Source organism: Molothrus aeneus, chromosome 22 (genome assembly GCF_037042795.1).
Source record: "Molothrus aeneus isolate 106 chromosome 22, BPBGC_Maene_1.0, whole genome shotgun sequence".
Lineage (NCBI taxonomy): Eukaryota > Metazoa > Chordata > Aves > Passeriformes > Icteridae > Molothrus > Molothrus aeneus.
This window is the reverse complement of record NC_089667.1, coordinates 4,782,151-4,806,454: the sequence shown is the minus strand read 5'-3', so window position 1 is coordinate 4,806,454 and position 24,304 is coordinate 4,782,151. Positions and strand designations below refer to the sequence as shown.

The window sequence follows — 24,304 nt, the reverse complement described above, 5'->3', positions numbered from 1 at the left end:
CTTATTCTATATTCTATATCCTTATTCTACATCCCCAGTCTGTATTTTATTTCCTTATTCTATATTCTATATCCCCTGTATTTAGGGAATTTATTTAGTCCCAATTCCTTTGAGAGTGTTGTTTCTCCATCTTTATTCTCTGTCTCTATATTCTATATCCTTATTTTCTATTCCCTGTATTCAGGGAATCCATTTGGTGCCAATTCCTCTGAATGGGGTGTTTCCATACCCTTACTTTATATTTTTATTCCATATTCTGTACATAGGGAATCCATTTGATCCCAACTCCTCTGAATGGGCTGTTCATATATCCTTATTCTTATATCCTTAATTTATATTCTTTATATAGGAAATCTTTCTGGTCCCAGTTCTGAAGAGGGTTATAGGTATATTCTATATCTTCATTCAATATTCTGGATATTCCATATCTTTATTCCATATCCTGGATATTTCATATCTGGATATAGCTATATTCTATATATTTATTCCATATCTGGATATAGGTATATTCTATATCTTTATTCCATAGTTTGGATATTCCATATCTGCATATAGCTATATTCTATATATTTATCCCATATCCTGGATATGTATATTTTATATATATATCCAAATGGATGTCCATTTGGGCCCTGAAAGTTGATTTTCCATTCTCAACTCTTTGTTTCGGTGCTTTAAATCCTGAATAAAGAGATTTAGGCAGCTCTGGGGGGAAACCAACCAGCCCTAAAGTGGAGGAAATGATGGACACTACCAGTCTCAACTTGAAATTAGTCAAGAAAAATCTCATTCACAGAGGCAGTTTGAGGAAAAAGAACAAAAAATTACAGGTAAAGGGCCTGACTGCCATTCTAATGAACAAATAATCTCCAAAAATGTGACCTGAGGTCACCCCATGGCTCTGCCTGCTGGGAAGCTGCCTTGGACTTGACCCCTGCATCATCTCCCAAAGAGGATCCAGCTGATAAAACTGATAAAAACCAAAGTTTACTTGCTGAAAACATCACCTCAACCTGACCAGGATCAAACCCAATCAATCTGCAGAGCTGCCCCATTTTTCACCCACAAAACATCTTTTCTTTGGTAATTATCAATCATCCTTCTGCAGAAAGGTTCCTCCAATTTTTTTGAACTACTCAATCCTTGGAGAGACAGATGAATTTTAATGATTTAGATTATTAACCTAAAGGTTGATCCAGACTGGGAGGAACAGAATAATTTGTTTAATCATTATTATTATTTATAATTATTTAACATAGGGGAGAAAAATATCACCTTAAATGTCATCATGATGCTTTTTTAATTGCCTCGGATGAAATTCAGAATAATCATTACTCTGTAAACGTATACAGATCTAATTTTAAATACCCCAAGATGCTGGATATTTCTCTGGAAAATGCAGAGGATGCATATTCATTACTGGATAGGGAATTGCAAAACCAGAAAAGAATTGATCAACCAGTTATTGAAAATTAATTCTTTTCCCAATTCACAGCTGGGCTGTCATTTGACATGAGGCAGAAGAAGAAGCTGAGCCAGGTAATTTTTCTTCTTCCCTCATTCCAGAACTTTAGGATGTGCCCTTTAGGAGGAGGGATGATTTGTGGATGCCTAAAAACCTGCTTTTAATTTGGAATATTTGTATTGTGGAGTTATCTGCACTAAGGATGGTCACCCTGAGGGATGGGCAAGGACAACTTCCATCTGTGAGGGATATCAGAGCCCAGCCCCACATGGTAAAACCACAGAAAATACACAAAAATCTGTCATTTCAAAGGAATTGTTGCTGCTTTAGCTTGGTTTGGTGTTTCTTGGGTTTTTTTGGGGGTTCATGCAGCTTATTTTTGGAGATGAACAGCATTAAAAAATAATTTTGGGATGGAATAGGGTGCCCAGAGCACTGTGGCTGCCCAGTTTTCCAACACCCCTGGACTTCCAACCCTGCATTTTTCCCTGTTCACACTGGATTTTCCAGCACCCTTGGATATTCAGCAGGTAGCCCAGCATTTGCCCTGCTCACACTTGATTTTGGAATACACTTGGACTTCCAATTCTGCATTTCTCCCTGCTCACACTTGATTTTCCAACACCCTTGGACTTCCAGCAGGTAGCCCTGAATTGTCCCTGTTCATACTGGATTTTCCAAAGCCCATTTCCCCTGTTCACACTGGATTTTCCAGCACCCTTGGATATTCAGCAGGTAGCCCAGCATTTGCCCTGCTCACACTTGGTCTTGTAACACCCTTGGACTTCCAATTCTGCATTTGCCCTGCTCACACTTGATTTTCCAGCACCCTTGGTTTTCCAACCCTCCATTTTCCCCTGCTCACACTTGGTTTTGTAACACCCTTGGATTCCCAACTCTGCATTTTCCCTACTCACATGGGATATTCCAACAACCTTGGACTTCCAGCAGGTAACCCAGCATTTTCCCTGCTCACACTCGATTTTCCAAAGCCCTTGGACTTCCAATTCTGCAATTTCCCTGCTCACACTTGATTTTCCAACACCCTTGGACTTCCAGCAGGTAGCCCAGCATTTGCCCTGCTCACACTTGATTTTGTAACACACTTGGACTTCCAGCAGGTAACCCTGAATTTTCCCTGTTCATACTGGATTTTCCAAAGCCCATTTCCCCTGCTCACGCTGGATTTTCCAGCATCCTTGGACTTCCAGCAGATAGCCCAGCACTGTCCGTGCTCACACTTGATTTTGTAACACCCTTGGACTTCCAACCCTGCATTTTTCCTGCTCACACTGGATTTTCCAGCACCCCTGGATTTCCAACCCTCCATTTTCCCCTGCTCACACTCGATTTTCCAAAGCCCTTGGACTTCCAGCAGATAGCCCAGCATTTCCCCTGCTCACACTCGATTTTCCAAAACCCTTGGACTTCCAACCCAGCATTTTCCCTGCTCACACTTGATTTTGTAGCACCCTTGGAATTCCAACCCTGAATTTCCCCTGCTCACACTCGATTTTCCAGGGCCCTTGCATCTCCAGCAGGTAGCCCAGCACTGTCCCTGCTCACACTGGATTTTCCAGGGCTCATTTCCCCTGCTCACACTGGATTTCCCAGGGCTCATTTCCCCTGCTCACACTGGATTTCCCAGGGCTCATTTCCCCTGCTCACACTGGATTTTCCAGGGCTCATATTCCCTGCTCACATTGGATTTCCCAGAGCTCATTTCCCCTGCTCACACTGGATTTCCCAGGGCTCATTTCCCCTGCTCACACTGGATTTTCCAGGGCTCATTTCCCCTGCTCACACTGGATTTCCCAGGGCTCATTTCCCCTGCTCACACTGGATTTTCCAGGGCTCATTTCCCCTGCTCACACTGGATTTCCCAGGGCTCATTTCCCCTGCTCACACTGGATTTCCCAGAGCTCATTTCCCCTGCTCACACTGGATTTTCCAGGGCTCATTTCCCCTGCTCACACTGGATTTCCCAGAGCTCATTTCCCCTGCTCACACTGGATTTCCCAGGGCTCATTTCCCCTGCTCACACTGGATTTTCCAGCACCTTTGCACCTCCAGCAGGTAGCCCAGCACTGTCCCTGCTCACACTGGATTTTTCAGAGCCCTTTGTCCCCCAGAGCTGCCTTGGGACAAGCCCTGCCCGTTTCCCAGCCCATCCCTGTGCTGGGGACAGGCCCCTGGAGCCTGGGCTGGGGAAACATTTGCATTTTCATTGGCACAGGTACAGCATTCAGGATTCTTTCAGGCCAGGCCAATTAAAACAAGCTGAAAACTGCTGAGTGAAGCAGTTTGAGGCAGGATCTGCTTACATTCCCCCTCAGAGAAAAGCGGGGGGCCCACTTGCTGTAACTCTCTCCCTCTCTGCACAGCGTGGGTTTTGAGCTTTTTTATTTTTCTTTTCCCTTCTTCTTTTTTTTTCCCTTTTTCTTTTTTTTCCCTTTTCTTTTTTTTTTTTCCTTTTCTTTTTTCTCTTTTATTTTTCCCCTTTTCTTTTTAAGGTGGAATAACTTGTGCCCTTTACATCTCTTAGAAATGGGTGGCAGGACTTGAGAATGTGGCTTCGTTTTCAAACCAGGCTGTAAAACCAAATTGAGGCATGGGAATTTTGTTTAAAAAAAATAAAATAAAAGGGGAAAAAAATAAAGAAAAAAACCACAAACCCCAAAACTGGTTACTCTGCACAGATTAACGCACTTTACCTCCTTCCCAAACCTTGCCTGGTATTTTCTTAAAAAGGAATAAAGCCACATAATTAGCAATCAGTTGAAGCCTAAGGCTTTTCTGCCACCACAGAGACCATTCAATGCCTACTGGCTCTCCCAACACACTCCTGGTACTCTTGGGTTTCATTTTGGACAGCCTCTTTCAAACCTCAGCTGGGTTGTAAATGCAAACTGACAGGTTAAAAGATACCATTTTTATACCCCTGAGCAAATAAAAGAAAATAAAATTAAAAGCCATCCTACCAGGGCTGCTTTATTTTAGAGTGATAATCCCTGAGAGCTGCAAGAAGGTTGGGGGAATGGTGAAGGGTCCCAGGGATGGAGGGATATCTGCTCCAGAGGGTCAGGATTCTGCATCCACCCCTTTATTGAGGGGAAAAAACCCCAAGATTTTTATAGCCCTGAGCAAATAAAATAAAAAGCCCATCCTACCAAGGCTGTTTTATTTAATAGTGATAATTCTAAAGAGCTGCAAGGTTGGGGGAATGGTGAAGGGTCCCAGGGATGGAGGGATTTCTGCTTCAAAGGGTCAGGATTCTGCATCCACCCCTTTATTGGGGGGGAAAAAAACAGGATTTTTATACCCTTCAGCAAATAAAAGAAAATAAAATTAAAAAGCCCATCCTACCAGGGCTGCTTTATTTTATAGTGATAATCCTCAAGAGCTGCAAGAATGACGAAGAGTCCCAGGGATGGAGGGATATGTGCTCCAAAGGGTCAGGATTCTGCATCCACCCCTTTACCCTGGAAAAAACCTTTTTTTTTTTTGATTTTTTGGCAGTGCCAGAGCCCACAGTGGCCACTTCCAACCCCCTGCATGCCAGGACTGCCACAGAGACACCACCTGCAAATGCCCCTGCATCAGTCTGGGGGGGAATTTGGGCCAATCCAGCAGAACAAACCAGGCCCAGGGATTTGCATTTGTTTTCATGGCTCTAAATGAGGCTGTGCCACTGCTGGGCTGGGCTGCATGGAGGGGAGATGTGCCCTGCATGGAAAATTTGGGTCCATTTGGGGTCGGGCTGGGTTTCAGGCAGTGGCAGAAGGCAGAGGGGTCTGAACCCAAATTTCTTTTCACCTTGATGAAGCAGCACTGGGCTCACACAAATACCAACAGTTCCATCAATGCCTGAGCACCAGAGAAACCAGAAATCATAACCAGAGACTAAATGATAACCAGAAACCAAATGATAACCAGAGACCAAATGATAACCAGAAACTAAATCATAACCAGAGACTAAATCATAACCAGAGACTAAATCATAAACCTGGCACGTCATCCCTCACCTAATTGTCACCTAATTGATGCTAAGGAGAGGCACAGGAGGAACAAAACGGGACAGAGAGGGCTGGAGGCAGCAGAAACACCAGATTGGGTCCATTTGGGGTCGAGCTGGGTTTCAGGCAGTGGCAGAAGGCAGAGGGGTCTGAACCCAAATTTCTTTTCACCTTGATGAAGCAGCACTGGGCTCACAAATACCAACAGTTCCATCAATGCCTGAGCACCAGAGAAACCAGAAATCGTAACCAGAGACTAAATGATAACCAGAAACCAAATGATAACCAGAGACTAAATGATAACCAGAGACTAAATCATAACCAGAGACTAAATGATAACCAGAAACCAAATGATAACCGGAGACTAAATCATAACCAGAGACTAAATCATAACCAGAGACTAAATGATAACCAGAAACCAAACATAACCAGAGACTAAATCATAACCAGAGACTAAATCATAAACCTGGCACGTCATCCCTCACCCAATTGTCCCCAAGATGTTAAGGAGAGGCACAGGAGGAACAGAAGAGGGGACAGGGAGGGCTGGAGGCAGCAGAAACACCAGATTCCTCAGATCACCCCTGACAGGAGCCAATTCTCTCTCTTTGCTTTCAGAGCCCTGCTCTAGGAACAGGCTGGCCCAAGGGACTGGGAAAGTAGGACATGAGGACTATTCTGGATCAAAATCCTTTTCTTTTTCAAAGGCTCCTGGGTGCCCTCCTCAACGACCTGGAGCGGCTCAGCTGTCACCGGGCACACAGGTGCCTGCCAAGGCGTTTATTGATTTCACCAGGGCAGCCAGAGAACAGACAGCAGCAATCCCTGAAGCACAGGGAACGTGCCACGAGCATCCTGTGACCCCAGCCCTGCCTGTTCAGAGGGTGGGGTTACTGAGCTCTGAAAGGGTGAGCGCATCCCCAAATTATAGAAATAAATAATATCAATATATAATATATAAAAATTATACATTTATAAAATTATATAAATAAATGGATAAATAAGTAGATAGAAATAAATATAAATTATGTAAAAATAGACAAAAATAAATATATAAAATAAATATAAATTTTATAAATAGATAGAAAAATATAAATTATATATATAGATAAATAAATATAAATTAGATAAAAATAGATAAATAGATAAAATAAATATAAATTATATAAATAAATACATAAAAATAGATAAAATATATATAAATTATATAAATAAATACATAAAAATAGATAAAATAAATATAAATTATATAAATAAATACATAAAAATAGATAGAAAAAATATAAATTATATATATAGATAAATAGATAAATAAATGTAAATTAGATAAAAATAGATAAATAAATAGATAGAAATAGATAGAAATAAATATAAATTATATAAATAGATAGATCAATAAATAGATAGAAAAAATACAAATTATATAAATAAAGAAATAGAAATATATATAAATTATATAAAAATAGATAAATAAATGGATAAAATAAGTATAAATTAGATAAATAAATAGATAAAAATAGATAGAAAAAATATAAATTGGATAAATAAATAGATAAATAAATAGATGAAATAAATATAAATTAGATAAATAAAAAGATAAAAAATAGATAAAATAAATATAAATTAGATAAATAAATAAATAAAAATAAATATAAATTATATAAATAAATAGAGGGCAGTGTGTGACATTCACGTGGAGCTTTGATGCTGGAGTGTGAGCACTTGAAAGGACAGAGCTGATCCCCTCCCCTGGCTGCCCTGCTCCACAGCCCCTCCTCTCCTCTCACACAACACCTCCCCTCCCTCTCATCCACAAGCAGGAATTTCTTTTATCTGTTGGAAATTTTTCCTGCTTTCTTCCCCTCACTGAGGAACCTCCACCTGGATTCACCTGTGCACAGCAAAAATCAAACAGCAGCAAACAAACTGAAACATCCTCTAGGCAGAGATCTCCTCTCCTGGTGAAGGTGATGGTGAAAGGAAATCCAGGTAAAAATGGAAAAAAATACAAAGAAAATCTTTGCAACTGATCTTCCTTGAGGTGGATCAAGGTTCCGCCTGCCTGGGACACTTTCCATGACATTTGCTAAGGCCATCCCCCAAACTGGGATTCCCTCAGCCATGCTTTTCCTCCTGCTCTTCGAGAGGGAGAAGAAAAGAGGCAAAAACTAAAAGGGAGGATCAGGAAACACTCACTCGGCCATGTCCTGAGCAATTCCCAAGACATGCCAATGCCCTGAGCGTGCCCAGGTTTCCTGCTGTCCCCTCAGAGAGGGGATTTTCCACTCCCACCTTTCCCCCTCCTTTATCTCCCTCCCTGCTGGCCCCTGAGCCTGCTGAGCCCAGCAGTGCAGATTAGATGTGAGCAAAGCACAGAGCCCTGACTCCCCCAGACAGCCTGGAGAGATAAAAGCAGCCAAACACTGTCCAGAGACAGCTCCAGCAGCTCCCTCTGGGTGATGCCTGGGACTGGGGACCCTCCAGCAGTTGCCCTGCGAGTCCCAGAGGCAGAACCACTTCTTTCTGCACCCTGTGCTTAAACAGAAATCGAGTTCTCCAAAATATCCAGTGGGAACCTTCTCTGAGCATCAAAGAGCTGCTGCTCAGGGGTGCAGAGGAGCAGCCAGTGCCAGCCTGCAGTGTGGGAACCCAGAACATCCCTCTGGCTGTCCAGAATGGCCAGGACCCTGCCAGGGGGCTCAGAGACCCTGGCACAGAGCCCCAAATGCCCCTGTGGGTTTGATTAGGAGCAAATTACCAACCTTAGATGAAGATCAGCAAGCCACAACAGTTTGGGTAGAATAACAGTGAAGTTATCACAGGGTGGAAAAGTAGATTTGGGGGTTTCTGGTATGGGGGTTCAGGAGGCAAGATGGAAGGATGGACATGCCCAGTTCGTTTCTCCTTCTTCTTCTTGGCCTCCATCTTCTGCTGTGATGTTGGCACTGCTGGATTGGTTTGGCGTAGAAGCTCAGTGTCTAACACAGGTGATGGGTATTGGGAATTCATTGTAAACATTGTACAGGTAGTTTTTAGTATAGAGAGATAACCCTGCCCTGGGGGCAGGCAGAGTGCCTGGAACTGTCCTGCTGGATGGACCTGGGCAGGGCAGGAGAAAGAATTTTATAGGTAAGGAACAATGAACAACCTTGAGACAGAGAAATGAAGAGCCCTGACTCCTTCTTCAAGCACCAGGCTGGGAAAAGAGACTTTGAACATTCTTGGGGTTGCAGTGACCCAGAAAGACCCCGAGACTGCAGGAGCACAGCTCCGCTGAAATGTCACACACCCCTGCTTGTCCCTCCAGTGAGCCAACAGCACAGGGTGGCACTGATCAGGGGAAACAGCTCCAAGATCTGTCCCCAAGAGCTGAGGCCCAGCACAGCTGTCCCCTCTCCCTTGAGGGGTGCCCCATTCCCATTTCACACCCCTGGATAGGAGCTGTCCCTGCTTTAGGGTGTGTTTGTAGGGCACAGGTCAGCCCTGCAGCCCCATATCCCATTTTTATGCTCTTCATCCCCTGGAGATGCTGGATTGTCCTTCAGTGAAGCCCAGAATGGTTTGGGCTGGAGAGAAAATTGAATATCTTTTCCTTCCACTGTGACAGTGCTCACAGGGGTCTGAGGATGAGGGAAGAGATGAGGATCTGACTCCATGTTTCAAAAGGCTGATTTATATTATATAAAATAATATAATATATATCATAAAATATATATAATAAATTTTATGATATATATTATATTAAAAGTACACTAAAAGAATAGAAGAAAGGATTTCATCAGAAGGCTGGCTAAGCATAGAAGAAAAAGGAATGATAACAAAGGTTTGTGGCTCAGACTCTGTCCGAGCCAGCTGGGCTGTGATTGGCCATGAATTAGAAACAACCACATGAGCCCAATCCCAGATGCACCTGTTGCATTCCACAGCAGCAGATAACCATTGGTTGCATTTTGTTCCTGAGGCCTCTCAGCTTCTCAGGAGGAAAAATCCTAAGGAAAGGATTTTCCATAAAAGATGTCTGTGACATTCCACGCCTTCCACCCCTCCCTGGTGCCACAGCAGCACCAGCATCCCCAGTGACACTGGCAGGGACACGCTGGGCAGTGTGCAGGGGCTTCTCCGGAGCTGGAGCTGTCACATTTATCTCAGACTCCTCCAGAGCTGCTTGGAGCCATCAGGCAGAGCACACAAAGGGACCATTCAGGGCAGCCCAGCCCCAGAAACAAAGCAGATGCTCGGGGGAAGTTTGCAAAGAAGGCACAGAAGGTTGGCAAAGCTCCTCTCCCAAATCAGGGCCCATCTCCAGGCAGCACCAGGAGCAGCCCCATGGCTCTGTCTGAGGAAGGGCAGCCAGGGGGACAGAGCCTGGCAGGGAGCAGGGCTGCAGAACTAAACCCAAGCTCAGAGGCAAGCAGAGCTTTTAAACTCCTCCACCAAGTTTGGCTGCTCAGGTCTTTTGGGCTTTTCTTTTTTATTTTTTTTCCCCTCACTGTTTTGGCAAATTAAGGAGTGGAATGGGAAAGCAAAACCTCCCATCTGACCTGCTGGGAGCTTTACTCTTTGTGAAACACCCGAGGGGTCAAGGTGCAGGGAATGTGTACCAGAGGTGAGGTTTCAGAGGCTGCAGGGTGGCACTGAGAGATTTTGAAGCTCTCCTAAAAGAGGATGCAATGAATCAGGTCTGAAACCAGGGACTGGTCCAAGCAAGGTCAGTTTTTTATCTGGAAAGGAAAGATTCAAATGCTTCAAGTGAGGGGGAAAAAAACAAAACAAAACAAAACAAAACAAAAAAAAAACCCACAGAAAAAAATCCCAAAAAACAATCAAACACACACACAAAAAAAAAAAAAAACCCAAAAAAACCCAAAAAAACCAAAAAAAACCCCAAAACCAGTTTGAAATGAACTTCCTACTTATTTAAAGACCAATCCAAACTGCTTTTTTGCTGGTATTTCAGGAATGAGCCCGACCAAAGGCACCTGGTCTGGTTTTACAGACTGAACCACTTTTGGAAAGGAGTCAGAAGGGATTTGGACAAAAACAACGGAGGCCCAGACACAGAGGCTGCCCTGGGAGAGCGTCCCAGCTGTCTGCTCAGCCTCAAACCTCTCCTCATGTGCGTGCAGGGGAGGCAGGGGGACCTGTCAGGGGTGGCTCAGCTCTGAGCTCGGGGCCAGCAGGGGAAATCCTGGTTTTCCTGGCTCCAGGGAGCCTGCAGACCCTGAGCAGGCAGGACAGGGGGATTGTGAGCAGCAAAGGTGGATGCTGGAACTCAGGAGAGCAGCTTGGCGGGGCCTGGATGGCCAAAGCACCTGCTGGGGGTGTTTGCAGAGGTGCCCAGCACAAAGCAGCCCTGCCCTCACCACCAGGCTGGCCCTGCCCCTTCCCAGCCCTGCCATGCCATGAATCACGGGGTGGTTTTGGTAAAGCCCATCCAGTGCCACCCCTGGGACACCTTCCACCATCCCAGGGTGCCCCAAGGCCCATCCAGCCTGGCCTTGGGCACTGCCAGGATCCAGGAGCGGCCCCAGCTTCTCTGGGCAACCTCTACCAGGGCCTGCCCACCCTCTGATCACCTTCTTATCTCATCTAAATCTCTCCTCTTAAAGCTGAGCAACATTTAGCTCTGGGATCAGCAGCATCTCCAGCTGAGCCCAGCCCATCCACTCTGGAGCTTTGTGCATTCCCCTGCAGTGAATTCACCCAGGCCCAAGCCCCTCACCACCAGGCTGGCACTGCCCCCTCCCAGCCCTGCCTCAAACAAAACAAATCCTGGAAGGAAACGTGTGGGAAATGCTCCCCAAATCCTCCCCCCTGCTCACAGAGGACCCAGCAGGGTTTGGGAGCTGCCAGTCTGCAGTATCAGTTCTGAGGCCTGGCTTCTCAGGGCTGTCCTTCATTGAATCCCAGCATGGCTTGGGTTGGAAGGGACCTTACAGCCCATCCAGTGCCACCCCTGGGACACCTTCCACCATCCCAGGGTGCTCCAAGCCCCATCCAGCCTGGCCATGGGCACTGCCAGGATCCAGGGGCAGCCCCAGCTTCTCCGGGCACCCTGTGCCAGGGCCTGCCCACCCTCTGATCACCTTCTTATCTCATCTAAATCTCTGCTCCTGTAGTTAAAAACTGAACAACATTTAGCTCTGGGATCAGCAGCATCTCCAGCTCAGCCCTTTTGTGCATTCCCTTGCAGTGAATTCACCCAGGCTCAAGCACAGGGAGCTCTGATCTCCACACAGGGGCCTCCTGTTGCTGCCACGGAGCGGGAAAATGCCAAACATGGCTCATACCAATCCCACCTCTCACTAATCTGTTTTGTCAGCTCATCAGAATCTTGAAAGCAACCTTTAAGTGCTGGGAGGCATCCTGCTTTCTAATTAGGCTCAGTCAGATTTTGTGGTTTAGTCAAGCCAACCTGGCTCGCTGCTGCAGCTCCAAACATGTGCACTTGAAATCAGTTTTTCCACTCAGAAAAAAAGATAAGGCCCCCAGTTTCCTCCCCTCAGATAAGCTGAAGGAGAAAGGAGCATGAAGTCATGTCCCTGCCACCCCAAATCTGTGTGGCTCTGTGTCCCATCTCCACAGCCCCAGCTGAGCTTTGCTGGCACCCAAGGCCGGAAATTGAAGCACAGGATACTCCAAGGGTGGAGAATAAGAGAATCCAGGGGTTTCTGAGCCATCAGAAAAGGTTTGATAAGCTACTGTTCACTGCCACTCTTATTTGTGCTTTCAGGAGTGTCACGGTGTTCTCAGCACTCTGCAAACAGCAAGCCAGAGCTCACAGACCTTTCCAACCAACTACAAAATGCAAAAACGCACAAAATTCAAAACTGACTCACTCTGCCTGATTATAAAGCACTTCCTGAAGCTTTCCACCAGCCATTTGCTTGCTATAAGAAAAAAAAAAATTATCTAATCCAATTTATTGAATCATTTCAGCCTTGCAACTCTGTAACTCCTGACACCAGGGCATTTCCATTTTGATCACCCCTAAAACCACCTGCAGAGCCTGAGGGATCAGGGATGCTCCTCAGAGCTCAGAAGGCACTGACCTGGTGCAGAGGTGACTCACAGGACTCCTGTTCCCTTGGAATTCAGCTTGAACCTTGGTAATCCCTCCCTGGCAATCCCTCCTTGGCCGTGGCATTCCCTTCTCACCCAGCTGCCAAAAAGGAGATCTGAAATGAAAATAATTAACATCAATCACTCATGGTTTTGGTGTTTGGTTGGTTTTTTTTCCCTGCTTAGCATCCAAACCCATATCTTAGATAAACAAACAGCACAAAGAGTTTGGCCCCAGCCAAAACCTGGCTCTGAACAAATCTGGGTGAGATCCTCATGGCTGGGCTCTGTCAGATGGAATTCTGTGAATTCATTCCCCTCAGCTGTGCTCATTATTCAGTCCCCAAACCCAGACAGCTCCCATGGACATGCCCTGAGGCTTGGACACATCTCACTTACCTTCAGGGACTGCCTGAGGAAGCTGAAGGTGAGGGGTGTCCCCAGGGCACTGCCACAATGGCACAGGGGCCCCTCTGGGGCTGCATCTCTCAGCATTTGCCACAGTGCCTGAGGGCAAGGCAAACCAACTGCTGGGAGCCAGCCAGAGCCTCAGACCCAGCTTTTCCCTGGGTCTTTTCCCTTTTCCCAGCAGCATCCTGGCTGCTCTTGGCTCCCACCCCAGAGAGCAGCACCTGGGGAAGGTCCAGCCCTGCCCAGCTGAGAGGGCTCAGCTCATCCACCCTCACACAGCCCATCTTCCCTTCCAGGAGACACCAGGGAACTGCTGTCCATGTGGGGCTCAAGGGCAATTCAGCACTGAAATCCAGCAGGGAGAGAGCTGCAGAGCTCTGCCTTGCCTTTGCAGCTCTAATTTTGCTGAAAAGGGATTAATTAATGGCTGGTGGGCAAGGCCACAGTGCCTCCCTGGCAGCTCTGCTGTCACTATGGAGATCCTGCACTCCAGGGCTGGTGCCACACGTTATCCTGGCAGGAGGATGCCCACGCCCAGCCAGGATCCCACATCCCCCCCTGTGGGAATCCAGGAAATCAGAGGGGTTTGGGAAAACTGCAAAGGGCCTCAGAGACAGCAGAGCTGTGATTAGAGCCATGCAGCAGCCGTGAGATTGGGCAGCAGAAAAATTGTGTCAGAAATAGAAAAGTAAGGACAAATAGAACAATGGTCTGTGTATTAATGCTTGTCTAGAATAACTCCTTAAGCTACAGAAAAGTTTATCTAGTGAGATATTAGGAAGTTTTAAGTTTAATTATGAAGAGCTGTGCATTGTCTTTTAAGGCTCACAAGCAGGTATTGTATTCAAAATCAACAAGCATTGTTTTAACCAAAGGTACCTGTGTGCTTATAGCTTATAGAACTATTGTCAATGTGCTTTTGCTTGGTGTGATTGGTCAAAAAAAGTTGTAAAGTGAGTTGTAACATGAAGTTCTTGGTCTGCTGCCTGGGATGTGAGCTGGTGGCATCTTCCCATTGTCACAACCGTGGAATGAGGCGGATGCTGGGAAATAAAACAACTCAAAACACCTTCCCCAGCAGTCCTGTCCTGTTTGTGATTTGTACATAGATTGGGCAGCTGAAAAATTATCTAAGAAGTAGAAAGTGAGGACAAATAAAACAATGGTCTGTGTATTAACACTTGTCTAGAATAACTCCTTAAGCTGTAGAAAAGTACATCTGGTGAGATGTTAGGAAGTTTTAATAATGGAGCTCTGTGCATGGTGTTTGAAGGCTCACAAGCAGGTGTTGTATTTGAAATAAACAGGCATTGTTTTAACCAAAGGTACCTGTGCTTGTAGTGGTTGGATGGAACTACTGTCAATGTGCTTTTGCTTGGTGTGATTGGTCAAAAACTCATAAAGGGAGTTGTAACATGAAGTTCTTGGTCTGCTGGCTGGGATGTGAGCTGGTGGCATCGTCCCATTGTCATAGCCATGGAATGAGGCAGATGCTGGAAAATCAAACAGCTCAAGGCACGTTCCAGCAGTCCTGTCCTGTCTGTGGTTTGTGCACAGCCCCTGGCTGCTGACACCCCTGAGCTGTGGGAGCTCTGCTGGAGCTGCTCCAGGGTTCCCCGGTGCCAGGGGAGCAGAGAGCTCCATCCTGGCCTGCAGATGGTTCCCCCTCTCCCTTGGAGGGGCTGAATGACTTTTCAAACCTTTGATTCCTGTTGTATTCACTTCAGGAGACATAAAAGTACAAAACCTCAGCATGGAGTGACTCCCTCACTTGCTTTATTATTTTGTTGGGTTTTTCTTTTTCCTTCTCACACCCCCCCCACCCCTTGTCTTTCCTTTTCTTCTCTCCCTGGACAGTTTTATAATTTTGGCCTGTGGCCAGAAAGTCTGTCCTGATTAGCCTGGGCTGGCTGTGAAACACCTGCAGCCCATTAGAGCAGGAGGAGGGGGAAAAAAAAATAAAAATCCCTTGTCATAGGTGAAGTAATGACCACTTCTCCCTTTGTTTTAACACTAAGAGGACAGTCAGGAGGAGAACCAAACAAACCCAAGGCTTTAACCCCCTCACCTGCCACTGGCTGCTCTCTGGGTCATTTTTGCCTGGTAAGTGACTCCAGTAATTTGTTGTCACTTCACCCCAGTGAGATTTACAGGTTATTAAACACGATGTGTGCTTGCTGCACTTGAACAGTGCCCCCTGCACCTTATTTTATGTCTTTGTGAGGAGCTAACCAGGCACAAGGAGGAATAAAATCCCCTCTGGGCAGGTTACAGCTGCACTGGCTCCTTGAAATGCCTCCAGTGTCCCAGCTGGTCCTGGCTGCCACCACTGCCAGGGCCAGCAGGGTGGCAAAGGGCTCAGGAGGGGACAGGCACCAGTCCCAAGGCCCCAGAAATGTGACCAGGGCACAGCAGAGAGGCAGCAGGGGCACTCAAGGTAGCACTAAAGCTCCTGGCTCTGGCACAGCACAACATTTTTTTATAATAAACACAGAAATTGCCAGGATCTGGGTACACGGTGACACTGGGGACAGTCAGAGGCAACAATTCTGGGCTCAGCTCAAAGCCCAGCTCATTGTACCCCTGCAGGACTCTCCACCTGGAGAGGAGCCCCACTTCTGACCCCAAAACCCCTTCCTAAGATGTGTTTGTACACCAGGATTCCTCCAAAGAAGGGCTTGGTGCCTGCTGAGATGAGGCAGCAAAGAGATCAAAACATCCCTCAGAGCCCTCCTGAACAGCAGGGCCACGACCAAAACACACCTGGGATGGAGGGAACACCACAGGGAGAGCTGAAAACACACCTGGGATGGAGGGAAGGTCACAGTGAGACCTCAAAATAGACCTGGGATGGAGGGAACACCACAGGGAGACCTCAAAATAGATCTGGGCTGAAGGAAAGGCCACAGGGAGACCTGAAAACACAGCTGGGGTGAAGGAAAGGCCACAGTGAAACCCCAGAACACACCTGGGCTGAAGGGAACAGCACAGTCAGACCTCAAAATAGACCTGGGATGAAGGGAAGGACACAGTTACACCTCATAATAGACCTGGGATGAGGGGAACACCACAGTGAGACCTCAGAAACACACCTGGGATGGAGGGAAGGCACAGTGAGACCTGAAAACACACCTGGGATGGAGGGAACACCACAGGGAGACCTGAGAACACACCTGGGATGGAGGGAACACCACAGTGAGAGCTGAAAACACACCTGGGATGGAGGGAACACCACAGGGAGACCTGAGAACACACCTGGGATGAAGGAAAGGCCACAGGGAGACCTGAGAACACACCTGGGATGAAGGAAAGGCCACAGTGAGACCTCCTGGGTTGGGGACACGTCTCTGAGAATCCGTGTGTGTCACAGGGACAGGAGCTGAGGGGACAGCCAGAGATGCAAATCCTGCATCCTGCTCCACACCTTGAACGATGACAACAAAGCGGGAGCTCAAAGGCAGCTCCAGGAGTTCTGCTGCTGGCTGCATCTCCAAGGGCTGGATGGCATTTCAGTGCCAACAGCCCATCCAGCCAAAATGTCAAAAAACCCCAGAGCTCCTCCCCAAACTGCTGTGTTTTCATCAAAGCTCTTTATGTAGCTGCAAGGCACTGGAGACATTTACACCCCAGCAGCTGAATTTCTTTAGTTCTGCATCCAGTGGAGTTCAGCCATCAATGAAAAAGAAAAGCGAAAAGAAAAATTTGTGACCACAAGGGACTCTGTCAAATATTCCTGCTGCTGTCCTGGAGCATGGAAAAGCAAGTCTGCTGCTGCACACAGGTCTGACTATTTGCATTTTTAATAATTCAAGAGTTTAATTAGTATCATGCCCTTAATCAGAGGCTGAAAATACAGCTGAAGTCATCAGAGCTTAATTAGTTTAAAAAAAAAAAAAAGATTCTGCAGTGAAAATGTCTTGACAAACATGGAGCTCTGTCCTCAGCTTTGGGCTTCAAATCAGCTTTTACCTGTTGCTTCTGATTATTCCAGCCCACCTCAGAAAAATTTAAAATCCTCAAACAAATCAGTTCTGTTTATCCCTATGAACTCTTCCACAGCTTTCTTGAACTAGACTCAGGAAAAAAAAAAGCCAAAAAAACAAAACCAAAAAAAAAAAAAAAACACCACCACCACCACCACCAACAACAAAAAAAAAATAACAAATAAAACCCCCAACAGTTGGAAAATAATAAATTAAATTAAACCAGGTGTATCCCATAAGCTGCACGTGAAATTCCCCTCTGCAGGAAATAAAACATCCACAAGAGTCGCTGGATCTTCAGTCAGGTCAGCAGGAACACATTCCTGAGGGGGATCACTGGATGGGCAGAAAAATCCCCTTTGAGCAGCGGGACTGGGAGCTCAGACTGGTCCCAGGTGGAGCCTGGGATGTTCAGGGGAGTTATCCCAGTGTGGGATGAGCAAATCCAAAATCCAAAATGCAAAATCCAAAATGCAACCCCACCCCTTCCCTCCCTGCGGCTTGGTGGGGTTGTACAGGACATCCTGGATGGGCTTTCCCAACAATATTCCATTCAATTCTGGAATTCATCACTGCCCAGGGCCGTGGAGACCGAGCACACCCCCAGGTTCCAAAATGGATTAGTGAAATTCATGGAAATTAGGCCAACCCCAGGCAATTAAATATGCTAATCCGGATGCAACTTCCAGTTCAGGAAGTCAGGCAGCCTCATGCCCTTCCACCTCTGATTTATTCAGAAAAAGGAAGCCAGAAAAAGTTCTCACCATGCCAAAACTGTCCCCTGGCTCTGAGCATTAGTGAGAATTGCAGTAAATCCTTTTTTTTTTTTGGCAGGAGGAGGGGGATATATTTTCCCTCAGTAATGATATCACAGCCTGCTGTTTCTTTCCCTCTGCAACTCCTGAACCTCTGGGGAACCTCCCAGCTCGCTGTGTCCTCAGGAATATCCCAGATAAATCAGGGAAACCCACTGGAGGGTGATAGCAGTCACAGAGAGCACTAAATTCCATTTAGTGTGGAATTAGGAATCCAGTCACTTATGTCCCTAGGAAAGGTCTGCCTGGATCAGACTGAAAAAAAATGCGTTTTTTTGGGAGCACTGAGCCAGAAGAAGATTCTAGAAATTCAAGATGGAAAAACAGAATTTTGTTTGTCCACAAGGAGAGTTTCAGTTTGTTTGTCCGCAAGGAAAGTTTCCTGTAGCCCCAGCAGAGTTTGATTTATTCCTGACACTCATCGGGGAGCTTTTATATATATAAATATATAAATAAATATAAAATGAGTTTATAAATACAAATAAATTTAAAATAAATTTATAAATATAAATAAATTTTAAATGAATACATTATAAATAAAATGCATATAACTAAATTTAAAATAAATACATTTTCTTCTGTGCCCTCATTCCCTTTGAACCCTGCTCAGCTCCTGACCCAAGGAGCAGCGTTTGGCCTGGATTTTCTGCTCCCTGCTCCCTTTACCTGCCCCAGGAATTTCCCCCTGCTCCTGAAGGTGTTTGGGGGCTTTGCTGCAGAGCAGAGGACAAGATGACAAACGAGCCAGCCCACAGCACAGGAATGCAAGAGAGTCCCAGCTATTTTTAATTAAGAAGCGATGACAGCTGACTGCATTCCCTGACACTGCAGTGAGCGGCTCCCTGACCCAGACACCGTGGGCCACCCTCCTGTCAGGACCCAGGACATTCCTCCAGACCCTGGCAGGGGGCTCAGAGACCTTGGTACAGAGTCAAAACCACCTGTGCCTTTGATTGTAACCCATGGAAACAATTCCCAACTTTGTGTGAGCTACAGGAGTCTGAGTAGAATGATAGTGGATTTATCACAGGGTGAAAATGTAGAATTTGGGGTTTTTAGAATGGGGGTTCAGGGGGCAGGATGGAGGGATTTGGGTGGAAATTCCTCTGGCTGCCCTGGAGGGCTCCAGACCCTGGCAGGGGGCTCAGAGACCTTGGCAGGGAGTCAAAACCACCTCTGCCTTTGATTGTAACCCATGGGAACAATTCCCAACCTTGTGTGAAGAGTTACAAGCCACAGGGGTTTGAATAGAGTGATAGTGAATTTATCACAGGGTGAAAATGTAGAATTTTGGGGTTTTTAGAATGGGGGTTCAAGGCAAGATGGAGGAATCTGGGCGTGTCCAGCCTTTCTCCTTCTTCTTCTTCTTGGCCTCCATCTTTTGCTGTGATGGTGGCACTTTGGGATTGGTTTAGAGTAGAGACAGACTGTCTAACACAGGTGATGGGTATTGGGAAGTTATGGTAAATAATGAACACGTAGTTTTTAGTATAAAAAGATAACACCGGTGTGCCTCAACCCGACCTGCCAGACAAACCCCAGCAGGTCAGAGCAAGAATGTGACAGATAAGAGAAAATAACCTTGAAAAACAGAACTGAGGAATCTCAGCTTCTTCTTCGAGCATGGGGCTGGGAAAAAAAGACTTTTTAATACCTTGGGAGCCATTTCAACAACCCAAAACCTGAGACCCTCTGAAGGCCGGCTCCCATCGGTCCCACCAACGCTGCTGTTATTTATAATATGAATTATAAATTTATATGCACGTCTGCACAGATGCAGGGCTCACCAAAGCCAACAGCCTCCAAACCCTGCCAGAAACGTGGCCAGGCTGAGCAGCAGGAGGAGGCAGCAGGTGAGGGGAGGACAGCCAAGGTCGCCCTGCTGGAAGCGCCAATTCTCGTCTCTAAGAAATGTTCTGAAGGTTTGGACAAATTCAGCTGTTATTTTCATTTTTTTTGGTTGGTTAAAGCAGTAATAGATTGAGCAGGGGAGAGGCACAGAGACAGAAAGAGTAATTCCTGCTGTAAGGCAGAGAAGGGACAAGGCAGCATGGGCTTTTCTCAGGGATGGGCTTTTGTCAGCCCACAGGCCACAGGGAGGGTTTAGCTGAGAAAGACCAGAGTGACCTGGATTTTGAAGGGTAGGGATTCACCTGGCCTCATGTAAGGACTCTTTGGCAGAGATGGGAACACAGTCCAGGTGTCCAGCTCACACTGGCACAAGAGACTGGCACAAAAGTGGCACCAGACAGCCCTGGGAAGGTGTCAAGAGGAAAACACCAACCACAAAGAGAGAATATGAGACTCCCTTTTGTTCTCAGGGCTCACACAGCACTGAATCCAGCAGCTGATCTCTTTACCTTGAGCTCACTTGTTGGTTTTAGCAGAGAGATAAAGGAAAGGTTCCTTTCCTGCCTTTCCAGAGGGCCACAGGGAAGAGGGATGAGCCAGCAAAGTCACCCAGATCACGTAGGAACTTGGCACGAGCGAGACAAATCCATTAAGGGCCATCATCAGGAACTTTCCAGCCTGGCTGCAGGCTGGGAGGGGGCAGAGCTGCTCTCTGCTGTTGCTAAGAGAGCCCCCCCAGCCCTGCTCTGCCGGCCCAATCCACGGCTCCCTCCTCCCATTGGCTCCGCAGCCGCATCGAACCATCCTGACAGCTTTTCCTCCTCCTCCTCCTCCTCCTCTTCACCCTGCTGCCTTCTGCCTATGGCCTGTCACCAGGGGAGAGCCAGCCAGCCACGGAATCAATACTTGGTGCATTTGCATTTGCATTCCAGCCCTGCCTGCCCGTGTCTGTGCATCCCCAGCCGTGCCCACGGAGAGCAGGGGTGCCAGGCTGGTGCCTGCAGTGCCACAGCCAGCAGGACCCAGGGACCATCAGCATCCTGCCCTGTGAGCCTGGGCACAGGGGTCTGAGGATGAGGGAAGAGACGAGGATCTGACTCCATGGTTCAGAAGGCTGATTTATTATTGTATGATATATATTACATTAAAACTATACTAAAAGAATAGAAGAAAGGATTTCATCAGAAGGCTGGCTAAGAATAGAATAGCAAAAAATGATAACAAAGGTTTGTGACTCGGCTCTCTGTCCGAGCCAGCTGGGCTGTGATTGGCCATTAATTAGAAACAACCACATGAGCCCAATCCCAGATGCACCTGTTGCATTCCACAGCAGCAGATAACCATTGTTTGCATTTTGCTCTTGAGGCCTCTCAGCTTCTCAGGAGGAAAAATCCCAAAGAAAAGATTTTTCATAAAAGATGTCTGCGACACTGCCAGGGCTCTGCTTCTCTCAGAAGGTTGCAGTTTATTGCAGCCCCAAGATGTGTGAACAGTCTCTGTTTCGGCCCGTACGTTCGAAGAATGAGTTGGAGTTCTTCATTTCTCGGTCTCAAGGTTGTTCATTGTTTCTTATCTATAAAAAATTTTTCTCCTGCCCTGCCGAGGTCCATCCAGCAGGACAGTTCCAGGCACTCTGCCTGCCCCCAGGGCAGGGTTATCTCTCTATACTAAAAATTACCTGTACAATGTTTACAATCACTTTCCAATACCCATCACCTGTGTTAGACAGTGAGCTTCTACTCTAAACCAATCCCAAAGTGCCACCATCACAGCAGAAGATGGAGGCCAAGAAGAAGAAGAAGAAAGGCTGGACACACCCAGATCCCTCCATCTTGCCCCCTGAACCCCCATTCTAAAAACCATAAAATCTGCTTTTTTACCTAGTGATAATTTTATTATTACACTACTTTAACTTCTGTGGCTTTCAGGTCTTCATACAAAGCTGGCAAGTTGCTCCATGGGTCATAATCAAACCCACAGGTGCCCTGGGCTGTGTGCCAGGGTCTCTGAGCCCCCTGGCAGGGTCCTGGCAACTCTGGACACTCAGAGGGATGCACTGAGGTCTGACAAGCTCCTTCCCAGCAGCCTGGCTGAACTGGTGTCCCCAGCTCTGTGCTCACTGGACACCTGGGGAAGTGTCACAGCTCCGTAAGTGATGCCCTGTGCAGTGAGATCTTAGGAAGTTTCTTGGCCTGAAGGGATCTGGGAGCCTTCTGGAGCAGGCAGGGAGTGTGGGAACACACCCCACAGCCACAGAAAGCTTCCCTGGCTGGAGCAGGCGCTGCTTGGGCACAGCCAGGCTGCAGAAATTTGGGAGCAGGGAACTCCTGGTGGTGGGCAGTGAGACACAGCAGCACTGGGACAGCTCAGCAATCCAGCCCAGAGCAGGTCAGGATTTGGGAGCAGGCACAGGGAAGGGACAGGGGAGTTGGGACAGGCTTCCAGCACCCAGCAAAACAGGCTGGGACTGACCCTGGGCATCAAGGAAACACCAAACAGCCAAATATTGCCCCTGGCTTTGGAACAAACTGGGAGAAAGAACTCACTCAGTGGAGACAGAAACCTGGGGCACCAGGAGAGGGGTGAGTAACTCCAAAGGCAAAGCCAAGCAGCTGATGAGCCGTCCCCAGGCACACTGGGACACCAGTGAACAGCAGCCCTGTGGCTGTTTGCCTTCCCCACTCAGGTGAGTCAGCATCCGGACTGAGGAAGAAAAACTGGAGTTTCCTTTTCTGTCCAGGACAGCAAGAGGTCAATGAACTCAGCACAGCCATCCACTGGATGGACACTGTCCCTAAATACCAGATTTTCCCATCCTGGACATTCCCTTTGCTCTCTGTCCTTTATATTACACAGTTAGGCAGAGTTCTAACCCAGACTGTTGTCAAATAACACAAATTGTTGATCAAGACAGGAAAACTTCCTCAGAAAATTTCCACTGCTAAACCTATTTATTTGTTTCAGGGGTGGGGGTGGCTGGACACAAGACACCAGGTCAGTTAAAAAAAAAAAATAAAGTTTGACCTGAATAAAGCATTTTTTATGAAATCCCCAGGGATGGTTTCTTTAATATGAAATGGAACTTGGAGTTGAAAGGAGGAGAGAGAAGAAAAGAGCGCGCATAAAAATCAGGTTCAAATCCCTGCTTGGCCTCACTCAGCAAAGAACTCTGAATTAGGTCTACAGTTACTTAAACAGCTTCAAATATTTTGGGATCTCTCTGCAGTTCCTGTGATCTAAGTTTCATCCTGAGGCAGAACAGCAAGAACGTTCTGAGCTCCCAAAACCGACCACGGCTTCGGACGAACGGATTAAACCCAGCTTCAAAACAAATCTAATTTTTTATTTTGGAGCTTCTGCAGCGTGGAGATGTCTGCCCTGTAATTCCTCCCAGTTGTGTGCTCACACTGGTGCAGAGCTCCATGGAACAGAATTAATGGGCTGGAAGGAGAGCTGCAGTTATTTTTCTGTCTCTGCACCATGTGAGGCTCTCCCTCTTGCCTCGAAGAGAAGCACGAAATTAAGCAAAAAGCCAGGATGATAAAATGAACTCCAATAAGAACTTTACTGTGAGTTAAACCTGTTGTGGCTACTCAACACAAAGCCTCTGAATTCAGCTTTTCTGATCAATAAAAGCCTTTTAAATAAAATGAAAGCTCTCAGAGTAATTTTAGGGTGGAAAAGATTCCATCCCTGACAGCCTGGCTCCAAATTTTTCTCCTTCCTGTTACTTCCTACAGGAACATTCACCTGGACATGTTAGATTTGCTGTTTAAAATTTTTTGTTTAAAATTTGCTGTTTAAAATTTGCTGTTTAAAAGTTTTAAAATTTAAAAAAATCAGATTCTTACCAGGAATATGGAAATGTCCAGCAGAAGTCAGAGCTTGGATGGAGCACCTGGAGAAACAGCAAGAAGATGAAGATGAGGAATAATGTGAGTAATATTGAGAATATTCATCTGATAGGATGGGTACCTGAGAGGAAACCCCAACCCAGCAGAGGGAAAATCGTGTCCATGGCTGTGTTTCCCTTTCCAGGATGGATCTGCCTCTAGCCCAGGGTTCCAGGATTCCTCTCCCCACCTGCCTGGCACAGCTGATGGAGAACGAGAGCCAAGAAACCTGAGAGCCATTCCTGAGCCAAGGACTGTTCCCAGCTCCCTTCTGCTCTCAGATCCCCCGTTCAAAAGATAAAATCCCCAAAATATTCATGTTCACATCTCCCTTGTCTCAACAGCCACTGAAATACCAGCAGTCTTGTCTTTTTTGTTCTCAGAAATGCTTTTCCACGTGCGTTTTGGAATTTTCGACAGCAAAAGTCAAGCCAGGGCTGCAGCCCTCCTTGCTTTGTTGTACAACTGCCCTGAAGGGATCTGATCCCTGCCTGTCTGCTCCTGGTTTGATCCCCAGCCCCATCCCATGGACACAATTCCTCAAGGAGCTGGGATGGGTAATAAAGCCAAACCACAGGAATAGTTCCCACAACTGCTCCGTTCCTCTGATGCCAAAATCTCTCCAAACCTCGATTTCATCTTGAAATAATTCAGGACAAGGTGTTATAGTCCCATTTTGCTGTTAAAAAGAGGTGCAGCACAGCGCTAAGGATTGTCCCAGGCCATAAAAACAGCAGAAAAAATGCAACCAAAGCCCTGATTCCTGATCCAGAGCCACTTCCTCCATCCCAGTGGAAAACATTGTTTC

At 46.6% G+C, this 24,304-nt stretch overlaps 1 long non-coding RNA gene across 2 annotated transcripts in view; it reads right to left on the bottom strand.

Annotated features, from left to right (window-relative positions):
- Positions 1-24,304, bottom strand: part of LOC136565668 (uncharacterized) — a 115,236-nt gene that overhangs the window by 55,991 nt on the left and 34,941 nt on the right. For both annotated transcript variants that reach the window (XR_010784897.1, XR_010784896.1), the window contains exons 4-5: positions 23,455-23,501; positions 12,534-12,659 (exon numbers count right to left, since the gene is read on the bottom strand). This is a non-coding gene — a long non-coding RNA (uncharacterized lncRNA). The remainder of the gene's footprint in view (positions 1-12,533; positions 12,660-23,454; positions 23,502-24,304) is intronic.